A 27,155-nucleotide genomic window follows, 5' to 3' on the forward strand; every position below is an offset into this window, starting at 1 on the left:
TTCTTTGAAACTTGCTTTCAGAAAAGGCTCTGACATCTGTCATCTGTATCATAGCATAAGTTTGTCAAAGTGATGGGATTCTGAGAAAATTTACATCCTAAGGCATAATTCTAATTGTTTCATGAAAACTTTAACCAACCAAATAAGCAATTCAGTTGGGAGAATTCAGGGAGAGGTTCTGTTTGGGTTTTTTTGGAAACGGAGTCTCCTTCTGTTGCCCAGGCTGGAGTATGGTGGCGTGATCTCGGCTCGCTGCAACCTCCGCCTCCCAGGTTCAAGTGATTCTCCTGCCTCAGCCTTTCCAGCAGCTAGGATTTCAGGCATCCACCACCACACCGGGCTAATTTTTGAATTTTTAGTAGAGACAGGATTTCAGCATGTTGGCCAGGCTGGTCTTAAACTCCTAACCTCAGATGATCCACCTGCCTCAGCCTCCCAAAGTGAATGGAATTACAGACATAACCCACTGCGCCTGGCCCTGTTTGTATATCATAGAGACCATGTTACCTAAAAGCAAAATTGGCCTTGACTTTTTTGCATACTCTCCTCCACTACTTCTTTTGAACTTTAGCTACCCACATACCTGATTCACTCTGTTAATGCTTTTGATGCTAAAATGTGAAATGGATGGCTAATGACTTTAAAAAGCTACTACCAAGGAGTGAGTGACTGGAAAGACGCAAGCAGACAGCATTATGAAATATACCTGTGCATTCAAAGAGTTAATGTATTTTTGAAAGTTTCCTCCTCCTTAAAAACTATTCCTCACTTTGAAGTAGAAAAAAAATCTAGGTGTACCTGAAGAGGAATGCTAGAAGAAGAGAGGCTGCTTTTAGGAGATATTGAACTCTAAACCTTAAATGATTTAAATGCAATCCCCATGTGCAGCTGCTAAACCAAAGCACCTCACCCCAGGGAAGAGATGAGAAATTTTGAGGGCAATTGAACACTGAGAATTCTCATCATGGCTTAGCAAAAAGTGACTTAGCACATGTGTTTCAGTAATTATGAAGCGTTGGAGTGCTCATTGGCTCTGGAACACAGTCACCGGTATGACAACTCGGGTGTGAGTGTAAGAGGCAATCAGATGAGGCAGGAATGAACACCTTTTGCCTTTGCAATCTGCTCATGCCCTGGTCAACTTTTCTTCTGGGAATGGATGTCTGGGTTGTGCACTTACAACAAGATTATTCATTACTTTTTAAGATTAGCTTTGCAGAGCGAATCAGGGGAAGAAGAAAAGTGGAATGCTTATTAGGGAACCACCATGTATTCAGCGCCTACTAGGGGCCTGGAATTTTACATATACTCCTTAAAAACAAAAAGAAAAAAATTGCTGTGAAATCTCATATACATCACAGAAAGATATAGAAACAACAAGCTCCTCTGTTACTCTGCACAAACATAAAATAAAATGTTGCTAGGAGCTCAGATGGCCTCGGCAGACCTGTGCCTTAGAACCACCTACCCCTCCCCTAAAGGCTAGCCCCCTTTATGGCAATCCCTTTGCCATATATTTTCCTTGTAAACATGCATTTATAAAGGCTAGATTTAGTTGTGCTTGTTTCTGAATTATATATAAATAGAATTATGCAGCATGAACTCCTTTGTATCTTTCATTCAGAACAATGTTTGTGATGTTCATGTTTTTGTTTATAAATGTAATTTGTTCATTTCATTGCTGTCATATTATATTACATGACTATATCACAATTTGTTTATTCAACTGTTGATGGGCATTGAATTAGAACTACTATGACTAATCTGCTATGAACATTCTTATACCTGTCTTTTGAGGCAGACGGGCATGCATTCTGTTAGATATATGTAACTAGTGGTAGAATTAAGGGTCATGATAGACTCAGGGCCTGTATGGTCAAGTTAGTGTATACAGATAAGTCCATTATGTTTTTCACAGCTAGAGACATTTATGGAAACTATACACAAGTAGTTTAAAATCAGGAATCATCCAATCAATAATTATCTTGACTCTAACGCAATGTACTATAGTAGACCTGCAAATGGGAAACTCACAAATGGTGATTAAATCAGACCCCAAAAAGTCATTCATTTATTTGACTCTTTTTCATTGAATACTAGCTATATACTACACACTGTGCTAGGAGTCTGCATTGTTCTCTGTGGAGTAAATCTTTCTAATAGAAAATAGGAATCACAGAATCAGAGCAATGGATAACTGAATAGAGACAATATAGTTGAGGTCATTTATCAAATAATGAACATAAGAGCTACAGAGAAGTAAAGGAATTTATTCATTGTCTACAGAGAGCTGTAGGATCCAGGTCTCTTGATTCTCAGATCTAGAGAAATCTTTTCTGAGAGGGAAGAGTGTGGTCAAGGAAAGAAAAGTTATGTCCTTATAGTAATTAAATTCAACTGCTTCTGAGATTCGATTTTCTCTTTCTTCTTTCTTTCTGAACTACCCAGAGGCTAAATTACAAAGTAGAAAACTGACTAAGGTGCAAAGTTTGTTTCTTCTCTCAGTCTCCAAAGACTTTGCCTCTGACGTGGTCTACATCTTCCCTCCCCAGGTACCTATTCTAGCAACCGTGCTTAAGAAACTCATGCCAACTCTTCTATAATATCTATTGATTTTGTTAACGTTCCAAAAAGCCTTGCCTTCCCAGCCTCACCCACCATGTTGCCATAGCAGCTGCGGCATGAAAGAACCACAGCGAGAAGAGAGTAATGCCCCTTTCCCAGATCAGATACATTATTTCTGGCAAGTGAGATTTACATGGTCACTTTAGTCTCATTAAACCTAGTTCAGTTTGTGCCTTTCCATACCTTTCTCAAAAACTTTTAAGCAGTTACAATTCAGTGATCGTAGAAGCTTCATTTTGACCTATTTTCCTTTAAGAAAAAAATAGGACAATGCTATTTTCTTCCAAGACGTCATTAGTACTTTTGGGTTTCTTCTCACTAAGAATTGGAGAGTTCAATATTCTGTTCAGTAGTAGAAAGAGCATGAAATTGAGGGAACAGACTATATCTTTTTTATCCAGGCTTCTAGACAAAACATCACTTCTGTCTCAAGGTTATTATTTATAATCCATTTAAAAAAACTGTTTAATAGTAAGTGCTTAAAAATGTTACCCCCTTTCTTTTTTTACTTTTGCTTGAGTTCTGAAAAAAGTGCTAATTTAACTCCTCAGAATAAAATGACTTCAAGGTCTTGTCAAGCTCTACATGATTCTGCAGAAACAGTCTTGTGCCTAGTTCCAATGGCAGCTACAGTCCCCAGCCTGAATGCACCAATATGTGAAAAGGACCATAACTGTCTCTGGGAAGACCAAGCTAAATTCAGCTTCTCTTGATGACAGATCTCCACTTTGACAATCTGCTTCTTAAAACAACTATATCTTGCTCATGTTTATTCCTTCCTCTACCTCCCCAGCATTTCTTTTTTAAATCTGGAGAATCTCAAAACGATATGAGGAAGTCCTTTTTAATTCCTCTGTCAGAGTGTGAGGACCCACTACATAGAGTCTCATAATTTGTACCCCTTAGAGCGGGCAATCAAAGATTTAAAAATGACATGTTTAGATGAGCATTTTTAGCTCCGGGCTAAAAATCAATACTGAAAAGCACTGGAATATGGCTCATCTTACTGTGAAAAGACTCAATCAGGGCTCAACCTACAGCAGAGTTAAATTAGTAGAATGCTTATCTTTCAAAGTGTTCAATTGGGAATACTCAAATTTTGAGGCATTTTAGTTGGGTGCTAATTAGCAACTAGCTGACTGCTAAATGGACTGCCACCTTTCCTTTTGACAATTCACTGAAAATTCGTCCCTCGGCGTTATTTGAACACAGGGGAAATGGGTCGGGAGGGCTAGAGTTAAAGATGGGATTTCATTTGGTGCATTTATGTGAGAACTTTTAGTGTGCTGCTGATATTTAAGGACTTCAGTAAATGCAAAAGAGGGGAAAAGGTTGGGAATGACAGACAGTGAGTTCTGCTCAGCAGGCGTTGACTCTATAGTCAAAGTAAGAAGGGATCTAGTTCTTTTTAAATGTTAATAAGTCTTTACACTGGAAAGGATTTCATATGTAGTTGCTGTAATATCAGGCACTGGCCTATTCTGTGGTTGAGGAGGTAGATTGGATGTTTGAATTATTGCCAGTATTAGGTGAGAACAAATTCAAAAGAGGCGTTTAAATGTTAATACCAAAAAAAAAAATCTTACATTTGAAAAGTAAATATAAACTATAGGTATTTTCTTCCTTCACATCTGTTTCTTAATTATTATTATTTTGATATAAAATTGAATTTCAATCTATCATGACACTTGTTATATTAGCAATAGAAAATGCATGAAAGGCAAGCATAAGCAAGGGACGAGGTAAGTAGGATCTCTACTTTCCAGTGCTTAGAGAAAGTGTCTTCCTGAGTAGCTGTTTTACTGCAGGGTTTGGATCTCAAGTCTTCACATTCTTCCCTAACTTCTTAGGCAGGAAATGTCAAAGAAACAAAATGATGTGAGAGGAGGTAGAGGGGTACAGATTTGGATCTAGTAAAAATTAAATGATCATTGTCTTGGCCTCCAGGGGAAAAAAGTCAAACCTATCTTAGGCAGAATTTAATACTGGAATTATAACAACCAAAAATTGACTCACTATGCTCTTAATAGATATATGCAAGGATCTGTATGTGAAGGTCACCCAGGCCAGAAATGGTCCCTACCCAGTCATCTAGGAAAAATAAAATAAATACCCATTAAAGAAAATCTGATTTCATCAGTCCAACCCCTCTGGGTTCAGTAAAACAGAGGAATCAGAGTCCACTGATAGTGGGCAACAGCATTGATCATTTCCCATATGACCTTCTTACCAGGGTGATCTTCAGTCTCAGGCTGCGACCTCTAATTTTAGGTATATGAAACAACTCCTGATACAGAAACTTAATTGTCAAGAGATAGAAGGCAGATCTATCATATGGGAAAAAGGAAGGACAGAAAGTAGAAATTTACAGGATTATAATAAATGTATAGATTCTGTGAAATACAAATGATGGGTTTTGAAAATGAAATCGCAGACTAAAGTTTATCTTAAAAAACATGTATGACACCAATTTTAAAATAAGCCTTAAAAAGGAAGGGTAATGAGAAGGCATATGTCCTGCCAAACAGTAAAACAAAAACAGCTGTGACAGTAGAATGCTTATGTTTGGCATGCGAGCTGAGAATGGTTTTTGTTGTTTTGTTTGTTTCACATTTTTAAAGCTTTGTTAAGAGGTGAAGGAGGGAGAGCAGGAAGAATCTTTGCAACGGATGTCTATATGGCCTACAAAGTCTAAAATATTCATTGTCTAGACCTTTTCAGAAAAACATTTGATAATCTCCAATTTATAATGTACATATGTGTTATTTTATATTTTAAAATATATTTCATAATATATTTTTAATTGACTGCCTAGTCTTTACTCTGCTGGAGGAAATGAAAGGAAAAGTCAGTTACCTGTGTAACAGTAATCTGAGAATCTTACTGGGAGCACACACTGAAATAATAGGGTAGGTACCTTTGTCTTTCTTTACCAGCTCCACAGCGACTGCTAAAAGAAATGACCTACATTCCAAAGGACTGGATCAAAGGCCACATACCAGAGATGAGACAATCATTGGGAAATAAAAGCTGATGCCAAGACAGCTGATTTCTCTTCCCTCTCCTGAAGAGAAAGTTGAAGTAAACTGAAAACAAAAGGAAGAGGATCCAGATTTATGGAGGAAAAAAAAAAAATACCTGCTCCTCTTGATGATTCTAGCTCTCCGAAGACGTGCCTTTCAGACGCTTCTCAAAGTTTGGTGGTTCCCTGGGACAGAAAAAAAACACTTTGCTTCTCATTTACTCCTCCATAGATGAGAAACACACTGGATGGGGTGTCATGGGAGAAAACAGAGCAGTTGGAAGAAGAGACTGCAGACAGTGCCAAAGGAAGACTCAGGACTCAGGAATATATTCCTCCCTGCTTACTCCCAGCTCAAGGCACAGATCCATACATTTCTGTACCTATGGAATGGGCCCAGAGTGAACCGGCAGAGTTCAATGAGATCACGTGAATAAGCTAACTTCAGGAAGATTCCTACAGCAAAAATAAGAGAAGGTATACTTGTGGGAGCCAAGGACTGAGTGTAGAGAAACAGCCTTTTAAAAATCACCAGGAGGGTGTCCAGACAGCCAGGACCCTTAATGCGCCACCCCTTAGAGCTAGCAGTAAGAAGTGATTTGGGGCAGCCAGAGGGTAGCATGAAAGCTGTGTGTTCTTGAAAATTGGATACTAGTAAGTGGAAAATGACCAGAAAGAGGGAACAAACCACTTCATCAAAACCTCTGCCCACATATTTTCTGTATATTTAGTTTGTTTCTGAATTGCAGATGCTTATCCGCTTAGCAATAATAAGCAAACTTAATGATAGCCAACTAGTAAGAACTAAACTCTCGTGTTAGAAGAACTAGGTAACCATTACTTATGGGAAAGGAATCGCTATTATGCTCTCACCTTCTCAACAGGTCAGCCTCCTCCCTACATACTAGTTATATTTGGAGTGACCACAAAATTTATTTGGAACGTTTTGAAAGTAAGGAGTATGTTACTGATGATTTTGCCAGAACCAGGAATAAACAGATTCTCTCCAGCGCAACCAAGAATGCATGGTTACCCTAGCAATACCTGTGCCCTTTCACTTTAACCACCAAAGGTTTTGTAACGATAAAAGCCGTCATGAGGAAGTGCCTACAATGCCACGTGCTTTATCTATACTGTGCTATTTAATCCTCAAAACTATCCTATCAAGTAGGTATTATTTTCAGTTTTACAGAAGAAGAATCTGCAACTCAGAAAGGTTAAGTAACTGGCCTAAGGTCACACAGCTTTCATCCAACAAGAGAAGTTTTTATCAAGCCTGTAATATATGTTAAGTCTTTTGCTCGCTGTTTCCACATTTGATATGTCATGTTAATACTTAACCTCTGAGAAGGGAATAAGGATTATCTCTTTACAGATGAAGAAGTAACATTTCAGGGGAGTTATTATGTTATTCAAATTCAACCAATCCTGGAAGTACAGAAGTCCAAGTTGAACCCAGGGCTCTCTAAACCTGATGTACAGATTTCTCAGCTTCCCATGCTACCCTTCAGGGGGCTGAGAGGGGATGTTTTCCATCTTTAATTGCTGAAGCCTAGTTTGGTGAAGACAGAGTGAAGGGACATCCAACGACGAAGTTCGCGTTTTCCATTACTTTTATCATTGGAGCTTTGTACCTGTCATAGATACATTTTTTTAAGATGCCTAGAACAAAAGCCATGCTAAATTATCAGCACCATAAATGAGGAATAAACCTGTAGCTCTCCATACCAGAACAATCTCACTAAGATGCCACCAAAATTAGAAAGAACTGTGTTTATGTGCAACATTCCCAGACAGCCTCCTGCGAGGCACACAGCAAACAGAATGCACGCATCCTTGCTGACTCTCATCCAGGTCTTTCAAATGACTTACATGGAATCAGGGTAACTACACGCTCCATCTCTTCAGCATTGGGTCATGTAGCTGCAAATCCTTTTCCGCCCTTGAGTAGATGAACAGTGTGCATATAAGCTATCTAAATTAGTGAGTGGCCAGAAAGAATTGAAGATGGCCAGGGAGTGAGTAAAAATTAGAAAGACAGTGCCTCACCCTGCCTTCCCTGGTGACCTGAGGGGGAATTTAATAGAGTCGGTTTTCGTAACATGCCTTTTTAGTGTATTAGGATCATGTTAAGCATACCATCAAACCCTGATGCAACAAATGAGGCAGTCCCACAGAAAAGACTAGAAAAAGTCTAACAGTGAGTTATTTTCTGAGAGAAAATAGAGATTCCCAGGACACCCTGGAAGCCAAATGTCTCTCTCTGAAAATTAGTTCATCCTTCAGCTTATGAAGTCACCTTCCTGAACATGAGATGAGATTAGGACCCTGGGTTTTCTGACTGGCCTCTTTCAGCTGGCGTTAGTTTATCATTTGCGAGATTCAGTTGCTTCCTCTATAAAACATGATCCTAATATCAACTTCCAAGGGTTGTGGTAAAAACTAACACAAGAGCTCATATATGTGCACACCAAGCATGGAAGACAACATGGGGCCACGTAGCAGAGGCTTAGTGAAAGTTAATTTTTCTTACACTGCTTTAAATTTTTGACCTTCTGTGAGTCACTCACTCGGTTTCTCAAAATTCCAGTTTCTTCATTTGCAAAATGTGAATAATAAAAGTTGTAAGCACTAAATAAGAAAATACATGTAAAGTATGAATCCCAATTCCAGGCACAAGTCTAGCACTCAGGAAATACGACTTACACCTCTCTAGTGCCGTTTCTCCAGGCAGACTTTCTCTTCAACTGCACTAGTAGATACTGCATTATGTGTGCCCAAAGTTTGCACAGAATAATAGGAGTTGCAACAGTGCTGCTATTCCTGAGCAATAAAAGAAGTGAATGGTGTCTGCCTGGTTCTGGCCATCACACCAGTTGAACCAATCTAGAATATGTGGCCTTTGCATTAACTCAAAGCCATGCAGCCTTCTTCTGCCACTCAACTGCAGCACAGTGACCCACCTCCTGCAGAGGCTCATTATCACAGAGACACTGATTTGTCACGCTGGGCCTTGCTAGCAGCTTTCTAGTCACTCACTTCATGCTTCTCGTGGCAAATTATATTTGACTTTCAATTTAAAATCCAGGATACTCTAAAATAAAACCTCAGTATAATCATGGTGATAAAGCATAGGCACATACAGTTTGACAGGATTAATTTTGTTGTTGTTGTCATCAAGAATCTCCTTCTGCATACACCCATGCTCAAACCCTACCTCCAAAACCCCCACACACCTATCAGAGAATGATAGAAGGTTCACTCATCCACACTATCTTGAACTCATAGGGAGCTCACAGCACTAGAAGTTTCTTTCAGCAGCAGAGGATTACAGTCCTATTGAAAGTCATGGAGTCTTAGTTAGGCTTGGTTCAGTGAGCATGAAATGAATGAAGTTAGAAATGGAAAGGAAAGCTATATCTCAGCAATAAAGTTTTCATCTTATTTAATCAACCACCTATTTGCATATTTCTTTGGCAAAGACATCAGGTTCTCCAGTTGACAAGCTAAAGCAAAATCTGCCAAAGGAAATTGTTTTGGTTCTCTCTCTCTTGAATAAAAAACATTAACTCCAATTTTTCAACATTAAACTTTGGTGGCTATCATTGCTATTTTCAGATCCATTTGGCTGTCATTTTCGTTAATGAATTTCAAAAACACAATCTGGGATTCTGAGTATTTAGAGGAGGGAGACTTAATTTCAATAGAATTATCAATTGCATGAAAGTTTGCAAGGGTTGGTCAACTCTTTTTGAGTGATCAATCCAAAAGTGTTTACATTTGGTCCTAAGCTACAAGCGTACTCACATTTAAATATAGATACTGGACTTGTATCATATAAAGTACTTGATATTTTTAGCGTCTTGGCCTTGGAAGCCGTAAAATTAACTACAAATTAGGGAATTACTTAAACCTAACTTTTGCAAGCATTCTTCATACTTCTTCACATACAATGTTGTCATACTGATTTATACATAATCTCCTCCCTTAATGCCTTCCAAGTGGAAAGCAAACTGTTGAACAAGCCAAACTAAATTCTGATACTGAAAACTTTTTAAGTGCCAAAAATATAAAACCCAAAGATAATTTAATTACCATTGGAGATATGTAAATTATATGTTAAAATTTACAGTCTATCAGATATTTTCTATAAATGGGTTTCAGCTGCATAGAAAATTGGTATTTATAAATATTTGACAAATACCCCTATGCCATAAATTTAAAGGATAGGCAAAATGCTGTTTGTTCCCAATGACACTGTAACCAAGGGAAAGAGCTGTGAGATTCAGCTTCCAAAGAGCTGGGCAGGGACCCGTCTGGCTCCATCTTCCTCAATCTCCCCATTTGCCACTGATCTCAATGGTTCTTCTTTTTCTCATACCATCTGGTATAATCTGACCATGATTATTTTTATGACTTAAGAAGAAGAAACACTGCCTCAACACACAAAAGGTTTCCAACTTTAGTCTTTGAGAGCCGATGCCAGGAAAAGAAAGTGGGGATGAAGACAAAACTCCAGAGACTGACCAGATGTGAGCAGCACCTGTTAATGTCCCCCCTAACTTTTCCGTGGCTGGGGTAGATTTGCATTATACACTACAGTCAGAAAGCAGTATTGTGTTCAGCCAGCTTTTCATCTTATGCACTTGTCTTGAGACTTTGCAGTCTTATTCACAATTAAATTAATATGACAGATTATGTTTCTTATCAATGAAACCATTATCCCTGGAATAATTCTTCCTACCATATATTTTTCGCAAGGCCCTTCTTTGGACCAAGATCCATGTTAAAATAATAGTCAATATCTATTGAGTGTTTACCTTACATTGATCACTTTACCAAATTCTTTACATATTTTAACTCAAAATAATGATGTTATTACCATTTCCATGTTATTCATGAGAAAATAGAGGCGTAGAGAAGTAGAAGCATTTGTGAACTCCAGAAGACTGAGTCCTACAAAGTTAAGCTTAGCATCTTCTTACCCTTAATTATTCTCTGGTAACAGTACCTTGTTTTCTCAGCCTAGCATTATTTGTAAGGCGACGTATTTGATTCTTAACTTTTGAGCTTCTAATTCCTAATTGTCTGGATGAAAACTTATTTTGAGTTATAATTATTTAATAGTCACCGAGTCATTACTTTATAACCTCTTTTTAACTACTCTTATTGGCTTCTTCCACCAACTGATCCACAGATCCTCACTTATGCTGGCTCAGAAGGTAAGGAAGTTTTCATTCAGTAGAATAAAGAATACTGTCCAGTTTTGGAGCCAGGGATTCTCTCATGGAAGGGAAGGGAATGGTGTTCTGAGATGAGGCCTCTAAAAACACCTAATCTGCCTCATTGTAAATGATTCACAAAGGAACAGAGAGAATGTGTGGTAATAGGAATTATAAAGGCAATGTGATGTGGCCTGAATGTTAGAAAGACACCAGAAGTACAAAGTATCGTTAACAATAACCACAGCAACCATTTGTGAAGCATCTGATATATGCCAGCAATATACCAGTGATTGTGGTGATAATGATAAAAAATGTTTATATAGTGATTCTTATGTGCAGGCATTGTTTTAAGTTCTTTATATATATTAACAAATGGACTCTTCACAACAATCCTATGAGGTATATGTTATTAATATTCACATTCTAGAGATTAAAAAAAGAGACTCTTATGTTGAGTAATTTGCTGCATGTTGGCTTAAATATGGGTTCTAGAATATCCTCCCATAATGAAGCCTACAATTTGCAACATAAGACATAGTTTGTTACTGAAAACCCAAAGGAATTAAGTGACACTTCTCTGAACTTTCAGACAAAGATGGGTGGGAAGGAGGAGAGAAAGCAAATAACAATAAAACCTCAACTCAGGAATAGCTATCACAGATACTTCAAAACACAGACAGAAACTAACTTTATAGAAAATAGACAAATTACTCATCAAATGAAAGACTATGTCCTGGGATGTAAAAATACTGAAGAATTTATAAATAATTTCAAAGTATATATTTAATTTTATTATTTATTTATTAAGATAGGGTCTCACTCTGTCACCCAAGCTGGAGAGCAGTGACACAATTATAGTTCACTGCAGCCTGAAACTCCTGGACTCAAGTGACCCTCTCACCTCAGCCTCCAAAACATCTAGGATTACAGGTACACACCACCACATCCAGCTTATTGGATGTGTGTGTGGAGATGGGGCCTCATTATATTGCCCACGTTGGGGTCCCAAAGAACTGGTATTGTAGGTATGAGCCTCCATGCTTAGCCTTAAAATAGATATTTTATGAATCTGAAAGAGTTAATGACAAACTCTTAAAAGAACAAGAGATTAAGCAGCAAAAAGATATAAATCTAATATTAATAAATATGAAAAAAAGCTGTCAATTAGAAATTCAGAAAATAAAGTATAGCCACTGAAAAACTTTTGCAATACATGATATAAAATAGTACTATTAATAGTATGATATACAATTGCCATAATTGATTGAGAATCATTAAACTGAAATATAGTTCTAACGAACTTATACAAAATGCAGTACAAAATTATAATAAACACAAAAATATGAAAGAAAAGCTGTTGTAGTATTAAGAAACCCCAACAAACTATACATTCAAGAATAAGCAGAAACAATATTTGAAGAAATAATGACTACAACTTTTTAGGGAAAAAAAATGAAAACAGGAATCCTCAGATTTAAAGAACACAATGCAACCTTAGGTTAATTACAAAAAAAAAAAAGCAAACTGTAAGCTACACATTTATTATTTGACTCAGCAATCTTACTAGTAGGAATTTAGCCTACGGATACACATCAATAAACTAAAATAATATGTGCACAAGTTTATTCATGGTGGAACTTTTATTATGCCAAAATATTGGAATAACCTCAATGCCCATCCATAGAAAATGAATAACTTGATTTATCATCATCATGGAATACTATACAGCTGCTAAAACAGATTGAGAAAGATCGCTATGAATTCATATACACTGATTTAGAGGATATGTCTTTATATGAAAAAAGCAAAGAAGAATATAAAGAATATACAGCATTTTCTGTTAGAAAGTCTGGAAAATATGTATGCACATGTTTATTTTGGCAAAAAGAGACACAAGACAGACTGAAACAGAAACAAAAATAACAACAGAAAGGTCACCTAGAAGTGGTGAGTAGGAACAAAATGAAAAGGTTAGGAAGGGGAATAAGGCTTCTCGGAATATACAGTGAAACAAAATGAATATAGGAAGAAAGCAATGTAGTCAATAAATTAAATAAATTGGTTTGGCAATGTTGGCAAATCTATTAAGTAACTTTTTTTTAAAAAAGAAGCCATTATTATACTTTGTTAATTATAAATACTAGAAATATAATTCTATTATAGCAAAATTTTGAAAATGCTAATTTCTTTGTCTTATTTTTGTAGGAAGAATTTCTAAGTTCCTTTAGTCATGGTTTAAAAACTATATTACATATGTATGATAAAAATGTAATAGTAATCTCTAAGAAAATAAAAAAAACTTAAATCTTCCGAGGTAATGAGAAAAAAAGCATCAAGAAAACTTCTGTCAATCAAAGACATGAAAAAAAAACAGCTAAGTGAAAGAGAACCAATATAAAATGGCTACAATACATAATGTTTAACATACAAGGAAATTAAAATCAGTTTTACAAGGCTGAAGAAATAAATAGTTGAAGATAAAGAATGTCTGAACATTGGGCATAGAAATATTCACACATAAATAAAAATGTGTGCCAATGCCAGTTCTTCCAACCTCAGTCAATTCCCTCATTTTTGGGAACCACATGAAAAAAGCCTTGGAGAATGTGAAGAAATCTGTAATTTCAGAATTTGAAGAAGGAAAGTAAATATTTTGAACAAATATTATTGAAGCAAGTGGTTTTTTAAATTAATTTCCCAATGAAAAATGAAATATTAAAAATCTAGAAGCATCTTAAGAAAGTAAATTTTGGGCCAATATTCTAGGCAAGGCTGGCTTGACAAGATCCTGAATCCCTCTGCCCTGAATAACACACACACACACACAAACACACAGACACTATTTTCATGTGATCTCATGGTTTGAAATTCCTCCAGTCAGAGAAACATATGGGTGAAGCATCCAAATATACAAACAATCAGGGTTCACTGAAGTTTTCTGCTATACGTGGAGGGCTGGGAGGAGAAAGGCTGAGGGGAGTAATAATTTTAGAATGTGAAATGAAAGGAAATTTTAGAATGTGAATGCAGATAAATGAAAATAATGGGAAATTAAGCAACTAGATGCAAAAACAAAAGGAAAGGAGAAGGTGTCAAAGATTCTTCATCTACTCAAAAATCTTACTTTAAGATGTGATCACATGTTTTTAAAAATGCAGGAAAAAAATAGTTATCTCCTTCTCTCTTCTGACTCCTCCTGAACTGCATGGATCTTGATAGCAGGTGATGGAATTGATGGCTCTGCTATCAGTCCTTCTGTTATGCCAGGATTAGAGATGCTTTGGCTGCCAAACGTAGAACCAAATTTAAACTATACCAATATTTCTACAAGCTATTGTGTTCCAAGGGAAGCCTTAGATGTGAAGCAAATATTCTCAAAGCATGTATTTGACAAAAGATTAATCTTCAGGGTGGTATGTATTCTAAATAACTGATTTCTACACAGATTTTGCACGTAACTCCTGTGCTGGTTGAGCGTTTCCTCTTTAGAATTACTTCAACATTTTTTTCCCATTGATTTTTCTTTTTTTTTTTTTTCTTTGAAAACCTAATGTGTACTGGGTATCTCAGTGGGTGAGGGATATACATGGGTAAGTAAAACAAGCCCCTGCCTTCAGAAAGCCCTGACAGGGTAGCAGAGGAATTCACTGCTGAGGCAAAAATTGCCAGATGAAAGAAAGAGGAAAATGTAAAAGTTGGCAAAGAAGTATTCAGTTGGGTGTATTTTCTTTCAAATCATTCATCCAGTTTTTCTCATTACTTTCTACTGTAAGTCTGATTTCATTAAGAAAGTACTCAAGAAATTTCTAAGACAACAGACACAAAACGAATTTTTCAACAAAATCTGCCTAATTTATCTCCCCCATCTTACTCATCCTGTGGAACAGACAGCTGGAGTCAGCTAACTTGTTCATTTGTGTGTATTTGCAGTTAAACCTCTTCACTGCACCAACAAGCCAGGCACAACCATTGAATTGTCACTGTTCTGCCTACCATCCATACTCTCCGCAGAGACAACACTGTTGGCAGTTTTTTAAATGGTTGATGTTGCATAATAGGCACTATGCAAAAACTGCTGAGTCCCCGATGCAGCCTGCTTGCCGTACTCCAGAGGTTACACTTGGTGACGTTCGTGCCAGAATGTTCTGCTTTCACTGAGTGCTTAAATGCTCTTAGCAGAAAGAGAGGATAGGATTTGTTCCCCATCAAGACTCCGGAAATAATAAGTAGTTTGTAAAAAGTGAAACCTCTCAGTCGGCAATCTGTGCTTGGGAATGAGCTTTTGACCCATAAGAATTTGTTAAATTCACTTTCAAATTCTTCATTTTTTAAAAAAAAGTTTTTGTCCTTGTTTAGTAGAGAGTTGTTTCATTTGATGCATCACTAGCCTTTTCCCCCGTTTTTTGTTTTTTGTTTTTTTTTTTTTAATCGAGGGCTGTGTGTTGTACTTTGTCTTCCAAATAATAATGTTGTGGTTGCAGCCTTTGCTGATAACCTCACCCAGCAGGGACTGAAGCATTTGCTTTTGCTGGTGAACCTGATCAAGCCCATCTTCTATCAGTGTCTGGATTCTGACTGCAGCCCCTCAATTAAAGGAAAAAATCAACGTTCTACAGTCCTGGGCCTAACCCGACTTCTTCCCTTACGTAGTTTCATCTCCAGACTTGCCAAATCTGGCTCCTTTCCTGGCTGCTACCTCCCTGGCCCCTTGGAACAACAACTGACATTTATGCACCAGCATTTACAAAGGGCTTCCACACAGAGTGGGAAGCAAAACAGACTAATCACTTACTGTGAGCCAAGCACTGGGCAAGACACTTGAAAAACATTACTATACCTAATCTATAAAACTCTGTTGGGTTTTTCTATTCCCATTTTACACATCAACAAAATAAAATATGCATCTCCTCAATGAAATTCAGCCTCATGATTACTGCATAAACCACACCAAACTGCCCCATTCCATCATCTCAGTATCTGTTTCCTAAAAAGACTTACGATGATCAGAAGCCAACTAGATATTTATGATTCTATTTCCGTCTTTTACAATCATCTCATTCATAATTAATTCAGCAATCTTTTTTAAACATTTAACCACTTGGACTTTATTGAGTCTTTTCAAAGCATTCAGCTTAGTTTATGGAAACCACAGTCTTTCCTTTTGAGCTCAGATTTCAATGGCTTGCTTACATAATCCTAAATTAAAACATGCTGTAGCAAGTGCGAGTGGCAAAAACAGGCTTGGGAAGAGCCCAACTGGCTTTTCATGAGATAAAATTTCAACTGATGGCTGCAGGATTGCGGAGACATACTAAAGAGTAACATTCTAACCTTGAGCCTCCGAATGACCATTTCAGAAAATGGAGTTTAGCAGTTTTACTGCTAATTGATGTGTATGGCATGATCATGTTCTTTCCTCATGCATATGCCTATATTATTATGAACAAAGCAACTTAAATAGAGTATCTTTAAATGTTTACAGAGTCACCTGGGTTTGTTGCTTTTAACTTAATTTACTGGCATATTAGGGTGTGGTCTCTGGGAAAGTATTTTTAAGTGTTAGACAAAGATTGTGACCAAGAGTTAAGTCTGGACTAAAGCAGAATTCAAGGTTATATGAGATATCATCCCACATCAGTCAGAATGGCTATTATTAAAAAGTCAAAAATAACAGATGCTAGTTAGGTTGCAGAGAAAAAAGAATATACTGCTGGTGAGAAGACAAATTAGTTCAGCCATTATGGAGAGTCGTTTGGCAATTCCCGAAAAAACTTCAAACTACCATTTGACCCAGCAATCCCACTACTAGGTAAGTACCTAAAGGAATACAAATCATTATACCATAAAGACACATGCACACAAATGTTCATCGCAACATTACTCACAATAACAAAATCATGGAATTAACCTAAATGCCCATGAATGGTAGACTAGATAAAGAAAATGTGGTACATATATACCATGGAATGCTACCCAATTATGAAAAAAAAAAAGAGATCATGTCCTTTGCAGCAATACGGAACAAGCTGGAGGCCATTATCCTAAGCGAACTAACACAGGAACACAAAACCAAATACTGCATATTCTCACTTGTAAGTGGAAGCTAAACACTGAGTACATACGAACACAAAGAAGGGAACAATAGACATTACTTGAAGGAGAAGGGTGGGAGGAGCATGGGAAGAGAAAAATTACCTATTGGGTACTATTCTTATATTACCTGGACAACTAAATAATATGTACAACAACCCTCTGCATCATGTAATTTATCTATATAACAAACCCACACATATACCCCTGAAACTAAAATAAAAGTTAAAAAATAACAACAAAAAATTGACAGTGCTTTGTGATTAAAATGCATTTGTTTATTCATCCACTTATTCAACAGTATTTACAGAGGATTTTCTATGTTTTAGGTGAGGAGGACGCAGTGGTAAACCAAACTCAGATGTGGTCCCTCTTATATTTTTCAGACTTTAATGAAACCCTTATAAAAATAAAAATTATATTGCAATGACAACAAGTGCTATAGAGAACAGCTACTTGGTGCTTCAATTTTATGTAGTCAGCAAGGTCAAGGGAAGTATTCTGGCAAAATGATACCTATGATAAGAAGGTGTAGGAATCAGCTCTGTAACAAAGGAAAAGAAGTACATTCAGGAAGAGGGAGCAACACGTAAAAAGACGCTGTTGTAGGAGCAAACAAAGCAATCTCAAGGCAATAGAGCTATCAATAAACATAATAAAGTGTCTTCAGTCGCAAGGGTTATTCTCAGAAATAATACTGGGCTTGGTAATAAGCATCTCACAAGATGGAATGGGGAACTTTCAGATTTAGCCTGGGTGACATCCAGAGTATCTAAAACAAGCAGTAGCACTGAATGTCTTAAAGGAGAACATGTAAGAACTAAGCTCAGGGGATCAAACTCCCAGGGCACCAAGATGGAAGTGGGGCTGTACAGGGAATGAGAATGACCAGATAGGTCTACAGAAAGGTCACCAGGCTGCATGTCAGGGAACTGGGGTCATAGCCCTGCCTCTGTTAAATAGTAGCTGTTTGACATTTGGGAAGACATTACTCTTTCTGGGTCCATAGATTATTGTGACCACGATCACATCGGGGTCACCACCTGAGATGTCGGTGTGATGGGTATCACGTCGCCATTCCTCACACAGGGTTGCCTCACACGGGGCACCATGTGTGACCGAGATCATGTCAGGGTCACTGCCTGAGACATTGGTCACCCTCTGTGGATGTCTGACCTGCAGACCCTGACTCAACAATGGATGAATGAATGTACTCTCACAACATTACAGTGTTTGAAGTGGGCTAGGGATGGCCATTGGCTGCTTTCAAAGGACAAAATGCAGCCAATCTAGACTCCCTGCTCTTCCATATATTTAGTCCTAACAGAGGTTCTAAGTTAACAAACTTGCGGATACTTAACATGGTTAAGAGAATGGTTTTACAACTGACAAAAGCTTTAGGTTCTGGGGCCCAGAGTAGATGCTATTAACAGGTAATTCCTCTTTGATCCTTCCTGGAGAGACCATCCAGCACAAAAGTAACATGAGTAAACAGAGTGGAGATAAAAGGGTGTGGGTAAGGCCTTTGATTACTCTCTGTCTCTTTCCTATGCTAATGTTAATGAGGCAGCTGCCTTCAACCTGCCTCAATGAAACCTTTGGGCCTTCAAAAAGGCAGAAAGCAGAAACAGGACCCCTTCCTGACATCTTACACCAAAATTAACTCCAGATGGATTACAGACTTAAACATCAGACCTAACATCATAAAAACCCTAGAAGAAAATCTAGGCAAAACCATTCAGGACATAGGTGTAGGCAAGGACTTCATGACCAAAACACCAAAAGCAATGGCAACAAAAGCCAAAATAGACAAATGGGACCTAATCAAACTCCACGGCTTCTGCACAGCAAAAGAAACAGTCAGTAGAGTGAATGAATCGGCAACCAACAGAATGGGAAAAAAACGTTTGCAGTCTACCCATCTGACAAGGGGCTGATATCCAGAATTTACAAAGAACTAAAATAGATCTACAAGAAAAAAACAAACAAGCCCATTCAAAAATGGGTGAAGGATATGAACAGATACTTTACAAAAGAAGACATACAGGAGGCCAACAAACATATGAAAAAATGCTCATCATCACTGGTCATCAGAGAAATGCAAATCAAAACCACATTGAGATTCCATCTCACACCAGTTAGAATGGCGATCATTAAAAAATCTGGAAACAACAGATGCTGGAGAGGATGTGGAGAAATAGGAACACTTTTACACTGTTGGTGGGAATGTAAATTAATTCAACCATTGTGGAAGACAGTGTGGCGATTCCTCAAGGACCTAAAAATAGAAATCCCATTTGACCCAGCAATCCCATTACTGGGTATATATCCAAAGGATTATAAATCATTCTACTATAAGGACATACGCACACAAATGTTCATTGCAGCACTGGTTACAATAGCAAAGACCTGGAACCAACCCAAATGCCCAACGATGATAGACTGGATAGGGAAAATGTGGTACATATACACCATGGAATATTACGCAGCCATCAAAAACGATGAGTTCATGTCCTTTGTAGGGACATGGATGAACCTGGAAACCATCATTCTCAGCAAACTGACACAAGAGCAGAAAATCAAACACCGCATGTTCTCACTCATAGGCGGGTGTTGAACAATGAGAACACATGGACACGGGGAGGGGAGCATTACACACTGGGGTCCGTTGGGGGGAAATGGGAGAGGGACAGTGGGGTGGGGAGGTGGGAAGAGATAGCATGGGGAGAAATGACAGATACAGGCGAGGGGACGGAAGGCAGCAAATCACACTGCCATGCGTGTACCTATGCAACAATCTTGCATGTTCTTCACATGTACCCCAAAACCTAAAATGCAATAAAAAAATAAATAAAATAAAAAGAAAGTTCAAAAAAAAAAGAAATTACAATTTATAACTTTTCCCAATAATTAATATCTTGCCAGACACCGCAAGTGAATATCAACAGATTATGATCACCTTTCTGGGTCTAAATTGTGACTCTGCCCCTTATTAGTATATAACCTTGGACAAATTACAAAACTAATCTGAACTTCAGTTTATCTCATTGAACAGAGATTTAAAAATCCCTTCCTTCTTGAACTGTAATGATCAAATGTAATAATATGTGTAAAGTGCTCAGTTGTAGCAGATACTGCTGGTCTTCTACCCGTATGCCTCGTGGCTGCCAATGTTCCCTGACAGACTTCCAATTGCCAGTAACTTCATTTTGTGCCTCAGGACATTTTCTCCAAAAATCTTGAAAAGTCACTTTTCCCATGCAAAATTAACACCTGCCTCCCTTCCACAGCAGCCATTAGGCCATGAGTCAGAAACCGCACATAAATGCTTCAGTTTCTTAGCCCTTTAAATGGATTCCTTCTGAGGTTTGGGTTTTATTCCTTTTCTCAGATTTTCCCATAGAATTATGCTCCACCCACCCAAATGGAATAACCGCTTACAGTTATATCTTCATCTCAGGATACGCGCCTGGAAGAACCCAAACTAAGAATCTATACAATATCTTTCATATACTAAACACTTAATATTTCATCAATTAATGACTTACATTTAAAAGAGAAATCTATTATACCTACTAAAGAAAATAAGTTTTCTAAAATTCTAAAGATTGTTCCAGTTTCTAGAACTCTAAAATTTGTTCCAGCACAAAATAACTAAAAAAGATCATTATTTTTTTCCTTGTACAAATAGAAGGGTAGCTATATGGGCAAAGTAAAAGGTAACTAGATTCAAAGCACAAGTCATCTGGACTGGTAAGAAAGCCAAGCAAAGACCTGAAGATAGCAGCAGATGGTATCCATAAATTATTTGAAGGAGCTTAAAGAAGCTGTAAAAAGCAGAGTGATGATGCTTCCTCTGGGAGGCAGACCAGACTCCTGTTAGTACTCCAAACTTGGTAGCAACTGGCCCCTCCTTCTGTCTTCCAATATTCCAGGATAGCCAACCATATAAAAATGCAATATATTATGTAAGTGTACATTATAGAATCTAAGCACACTCATGGCAGTGGTAGGTCTAGGGAAGGCTTTGCTAATCAGTGAGGAGGAAGCTGTGGAGTTGTGAGGATTTTTCAAGCTTGTAGGAAGCTTACATTCACAGCCAGCTACCTTGACAATGTCAAGCCTCCCTTTCGGAGATGGACACAAAGGGTAGTAATGGTAGCAGACTCTAGCTAATAAGAACATTACACAAAATGCATGAACATTCTAGCCCTGAAAGTAGGCCATTCACTCCAGGACCCTCATCATGGAGCTCAAGCTAAAGGTAATAATTATACTATTTTCATTTTTAATTATCACTACCTTAATAAAAATTTCTTAGGAAAACTATGGTCAGCAGGCTTTCAGATGGGAAACATCTATTTATCCAGTAGAATATGTTTCCCAGATATTTTTGTGCACATTTAAGCCAAGAGAAGAAAACTAACTTTCAAACTTTGACTTGATCTTCAAAAATAATAATGTTTATCACCATATAACAGAAACTAGAGAGTACAGAGAAACATGTTATCAATGCCACAGGTATGCAATCAGCAAAATACAGACTATGAGAAACCCTACCAGACAACCAACCAAATTTCTTATGAAAATTGAAGAGAGGTAGAATGTGCACATGTACAAAGGAGGGGAACGATAAAGAATACTTAAGGAGACATATGAAAATAATGATAATTTTCACTATTTACTATGTGATAGAGAGTGGATGAAACATTTTGTGCATATCATTTTATTTATCCTCATAACCACTCTCTGATGTTACATGTGGCTGCATAACAAACCATTTTAAAAGTGCCTTAACACAATAAACTATGTATTATTTCTCATGAGTATAGGGTCACACTGCTCTGGATCAAAATGATAAAAGCCTTGGCTGGGACAACTGAGTTGACCTGGCTCTGCTCCACAGGATCTCTCACTCACCAGGAGGCCAGGCTTGATCTCATGGTATAGGCACAGATTCAAGAGAATAGAAGCATGTTTTGGGACTGGCACATCTATTCTTCTACCACAATGTGCTGCCATAGCACTGACTCAGGAAGTAGGGGGAAAAGATTCCATCTTTTGATGAGAACTACAAAGTCACATTGCAAAGAGAATGAATACAGAAAAGAGTAAATAACTGTAGTAATTTTTCAATCAGTCCACAACATCTGGTAATTGTTGTGACTGTTTCACTGACACTATAAAAAGAAACAAAGTGGCAGATCTTGTAAGTCTCAAACTTTGCAGGCATTTGCATGCACTCAGGGCAGGATTAGGGTTGGAATTGTTTATAATCTGCTCTTCAGGTACCTTTTAGTTTTACTAACTAGATTTTTCCTCTGTTTCTCTGGGAAACCCCTACTTAATCCCCTGAGGCCCTTACAGCACTCTCAAATTCTTCAGCCTTGGCTCTCATCATATAGTATAGTATTTCCTTGTTTAATTCCCTGACTTCCTTTAGAAGATAGCTGTCTGAAGGCAGAAACTGTCTTCTCCCTTCATCATTATATCCTATGCATATCAACGGGCACAGTCTGACAAAGCATCATCACACAAGAAAATACTGTATTATTTGCTGAATGAATGAACATTCAGAAAAATATCAATGAAAATAATAATGAAAGCCACTGTGTGACTGAGAGGACACAGAAGCATGGTGGCTCTCATTATCATTCAAGTGAAGAGATAGGAATTCCCTGTGATAGAGAAATCCCAGCAGTAAAATGCTGGTTAGCACATAGCCAACTCCATTCTTACTCTTTCCCCATGGGTAACTCTCTACTAGCAGAGAACCATAGCATTTTAACACCATAAAAAATGCAGTCAGTTATTTGTCTGCAGGCTCTTGTGCAATTGAAAGCTAAAAGTCTATCAGAGGGTTCTAAACAAGGGTGTATTTCTTGATTGGATTTCTGTCTACCACAGAGCTTGGAAATAAATTGTCCTCAATTTTTGGTGAGGTATACAGATCTGCCGAACCATTTTCTTTTTAGCCACGTTTCCAATCACTAACTAATTATTTTCTCCAATTCCTATCTAATAAAACTTTATTTGGATCAAAATTGAATAGTCTTGGTTATATGGAACTAGATATGAAAAACACTGAGTAGTTAGAGAACATATTTGAAGATATCAGGGTTGCCTCGTTGGATACAACTAGCCTATGCAATTAATTTCAACTTAAGATTCACTAAAATTTAAAATAATTTTGTTTAAAAAGAACAACAAAATAAATGTAATACAGTTACTTTTTTCTTCAACCATTTTTCTTATAGTATTTTAAGTTTGAACAAAAAAAGTATTAGGTTACATGTGATTTTGCTAAAATAAGCCTCAGTAAGATTTCCTGATTATAAGCTTTTTGAAACAAAATTCAATAACAGCTTTATTATGTTCTAAACTTCAGCATATTTATCATGCAATTAAATTCTGAGAATCAAGTTAAAGACTTCATAAAAATAAAAGAATAAATAAGTATGTATAACGTTTGACCCAGCAATGTTACCAATAGAAATTTGTCTTACAGATGTCCTGTCACATGTTCACAAACAATGTAATTCAATAATTCTTATTACCATATTTATAGTAAAATATTAGGAACAATCTAAACAATCAATAAAAAGCTGGTTAAATAAATCCAGTATATATAAAGAATGCACTGGTATGCAGCAGTTAAAATAACATAGACCAATATGAAACTTTCTCCAAGATATATTCTTTTTTTTTTTAATTGTATTTTAGGTTTTGGGGTACATGTGATGAACATGCAAGATTGTTGCATAGGTACACACATGGCAGTGTGCTTTGCTGCCTTCCGTCCCCTCACCTGTATCTGTCATTTCTCCCCATGCTATCTCTTCCCATCTCCCCACCCCCCCAATAGATATATTCTTAAGTGTAAAGAAAAAGAAAAAGGAAAAAGCAAGCTGATGAACAATGTGACTTCGTACTAAAATTTGTATTAACTATTTTTAATTGGTACAAATACCTGTATTCTCTTGAAGAATGCACCAGATACAAGTAAGAGTGATTGTTATCTGGTGAGACATGGGTTTGTGGAACAAGGGTGAGAGAAAGAGTTACCTTCACTTTAATTGTTTTATATCTTTTGAATTATTAACCTTATACTTGCATTACTAGTCTTAAGCAAAATAACAATGCTAAAAACAACAAGTAAAGCAAAACTTTTGTCTGTAAAGCAGAATATTAATGCACAGGCTTAATTACAATCAATATTTCAAGTAGAAACCAACCAGAACTTGAAAATAATAAATACTACTTTAAAATACGTATATAAGTTACAAACACAAAGGTTAAGTGTATTTAAGATATCTTGTTATGACTCAAGAATTAGTTTCAGTGAAAAATTACACTTGCTTTTAGGTCAGCTATTTGGTTTACATGCTACCCCACAAAAAGCCTCCATCTTAACCAAGAAGAGAAAAGGACACATGTGCACACACACACAAACACACGCACACACACACACATGTGCATGCACACACACCAAATTATGGGCCATCCTAAGACAGAGAAGTGTCACTTGTTTGGATACCTTATTTCTCCAAAATAGACCAGAAATTCCTTCATATCTGGTCTCTTTTAGAGAAATTTGGTAATCAAAGATTCATTAATGGTAATGGTCTCATTTAGAAAACAAAGACTCAAGAAATAAGCACCATGTTATGCAGCGTAATTTACTTTGAAATAAAAATACTAGTTTGCCCTTCAAAATAAATGAAATAGTTAAATAAACCTAAAAGGACACAACTTCCACTTCTATGACAGTGAGAGTGTGCTCCGTCAACGCTTCTGCTGAGATCAACGGTAAAAAGCTGAATAAAATACAGAGCAAAACAAAAAAGACTGAGGGCATCAGTGAGCACATAGCCAGACAAGGCAAAAGGTGCTAAGACACAAAGAGGGGAAATGCACTGAGCTGAGCCCAAATTCTCAGCCACTTTTTCTCCTAAAGGCATAAGCTGATTTCTCCATGGCAAACAGGGCTGATAAGGAGCCCTGGTAACTACTCTAGTTTTTCAATTAAGAATAGTGAGGGCTAGGTGTGGGGAAAGGAGCAAGTAGGAGATAGAAAAGTACCCTCAAAGACCCAAACCTTGCCTCCAATTACTGGAATCCCTGATTGGAACAAGGTAACCTGCTCCTACTCTAATAGCAATTTAATTTTTTAGAAATTAAATAGAAAAGACTAATATCAATATTAATATTTATTAATATTCATATCTCTAAGTAAAAGCTTTGATATCTCTAAGTAGCATCCTCACATTTGGTCAATTACAGAACACTGAGGAAATTGTCTGCAGTCTCTGACTGCCTTGCAAAACCAGTTTCCTGGAGAATTGCCAAGCAAATATCCACTGGTTGAAGTTATCTGGGTTGCCACCTTATTTTTTCTCAGGCAATATATCATTTTATTGCCATCCCTATGTACATTTTCTTTGAATGCTTACATTTGAACAGATGACGGTTTTCGTTAAAGCAGTTTTAAATGTATTCACACACATTAGAATGGCTATAATTTAGGAGACAGACAATACTAAGTATTGACAAAGACGACAAAAATGTACACCAACCAGAATTCTCATCCTCTGCTAGTTAAAGTGGAAATGAATATAAGTTCTTTGGAAATGTTGCATAGAAATTCCTAAAGCTGGAATTACTTCCTAATCTACTCAGAGGCAGCATTTTCTCTCCTTGGTAGATACCCAAGATAAATGAGTATTGATGTCCACTGAACATGCAAGAATGTTCAGAGAAGAATTGCTTTTAACAAAACCACAAACTGGAAACAACCCAAATATCTATCAACAGTAAAATCAATAAATATCGTACACTTGTATTATAAAATCACTATATAAAAGATAGAAAAAAAATTACCAGTACACTGATATGGTTTGACTGTGTCCCCACCCAAATCTCATATTGAACTGTAGTTCCCATAATCCCCACATGACATCGGAGGGACCAAGTGAGAAGTAATTGAATGATGGGGGCCATTACCCCCATGCTGCTGTTCTCATGATAGTGAGTGAGTTCTCATGAGATCCGATAGTTTATAAGGGACTTCCTTCACCCTTTTGCTTTATACTTCTCTTTCCTATCATCATGTGAAGAAGGATGTGTTTGCTTCCCTTTCTGCCATGATTGATTGTAAGTTTCCTAAGGCCTCCCCAGCCCTGCAGAACTATGAATCAATTAAACTCTTTCCTTTATAAATTAGCCAGTCTCAGGCAGAACTTTATGTCAGGATGAGAATGTACTAATATGTACAAATAACACAGACATGTTGCTTTTAAAAAGCCAGAAAATGAAAGTGGACATTCATCATGATTCCATTTACATAAAGCTCAAAAATACATTCAAACTTACCTATAGTTGCAATAAGCCAAGCAACATGTAAAGGTAAAGAGCACAGTCACCTCAGGCTTGCCCTCTCTTCAGATACCAGCCTCAAGCTTACTGACCTCAGGGTCACCCTCACTTCAGACCAGCTAACTGCAAATTCGTGAGTCTCCACAACTGCCCTGAGGTTCTATAATTTGCTAGAAAAATTCACAGAACTCAGGAAAAACTCTACTTATCATTATATTCTTAGTAAGTAAAAGGATACCATTAGAACTAGCAAAGGAAGAAAAGCACATGGAAGATTTCAAATGAGAAACTTCCTTATTCATAGGGACATATTCCTATCTTGGAACAGACATGTCATAATATATGTAGAAAATTGTCAACCAAAGAGGCTCACTGGAGTTGAGTTCCAAAATTTCTACCAGAGCTTGATTAATTACTATTTGCAGTAGTCTCAGCCTGTCTTGTAGATTTGGCTTAATACCTTTAGTTTCCAGTTTTTCCAGAGATCAGAATTGATCTCTGTTAAGTCCCACCTTAAATCATATTCATATTGTTAGACTTTTTGGTAGCCAAAATCCCCAAGCAAGCAAAGACCCTGCTCTCAAGTGGGACATGCCAGAACCCTAGAGATCAGCTCCAAGTAACCAAGGGAAACATTCAGACCTCTCTTTGAGTAATATTAATTCTTCACTATGCAATATAACAGTCAGAACAGTGGTTACCTTTAAGGGCATGTAATAAACAGAGAGGAGCAGGATTTCATTTCCAGGGTGCTAGCAATGTTCTATTTCTTGACCAGATAGTAGTTGCACAACTCTGTTTATTTTACTACGTTTATT

General features: G+C 37.2%; 1 protein-coding gene across 3 annotated transcripts in view; it reads right to left on the bottom strand.

The window, feature by feature from the left end:
- The window catches only part of OLFM4 (olfactomedin 4), a 737,268-nt gene that overhangs the window by 229,233 nt on the left and 480,880 nt on the right, over positions 1-27,155 (bottom strand). The window lies entirely within an intron of this gene.

Source organism: Saimiri boliviensis, chromosome 16 (genome assembly GCF_048565385.1).
Source record: "Saimiri boliviensis isolate mSaiBol1 chromosome 16, mSaiBol1.pri, whole genome shotgun sequence".
In the NCBI taxonomy this organism is placed as follows: domain Eukaryota; kingdom Metazoa; phylum Chordata; class Mammalia; order Primates; family Cebidae; genus Saimiri; species Saimiri boliviensis.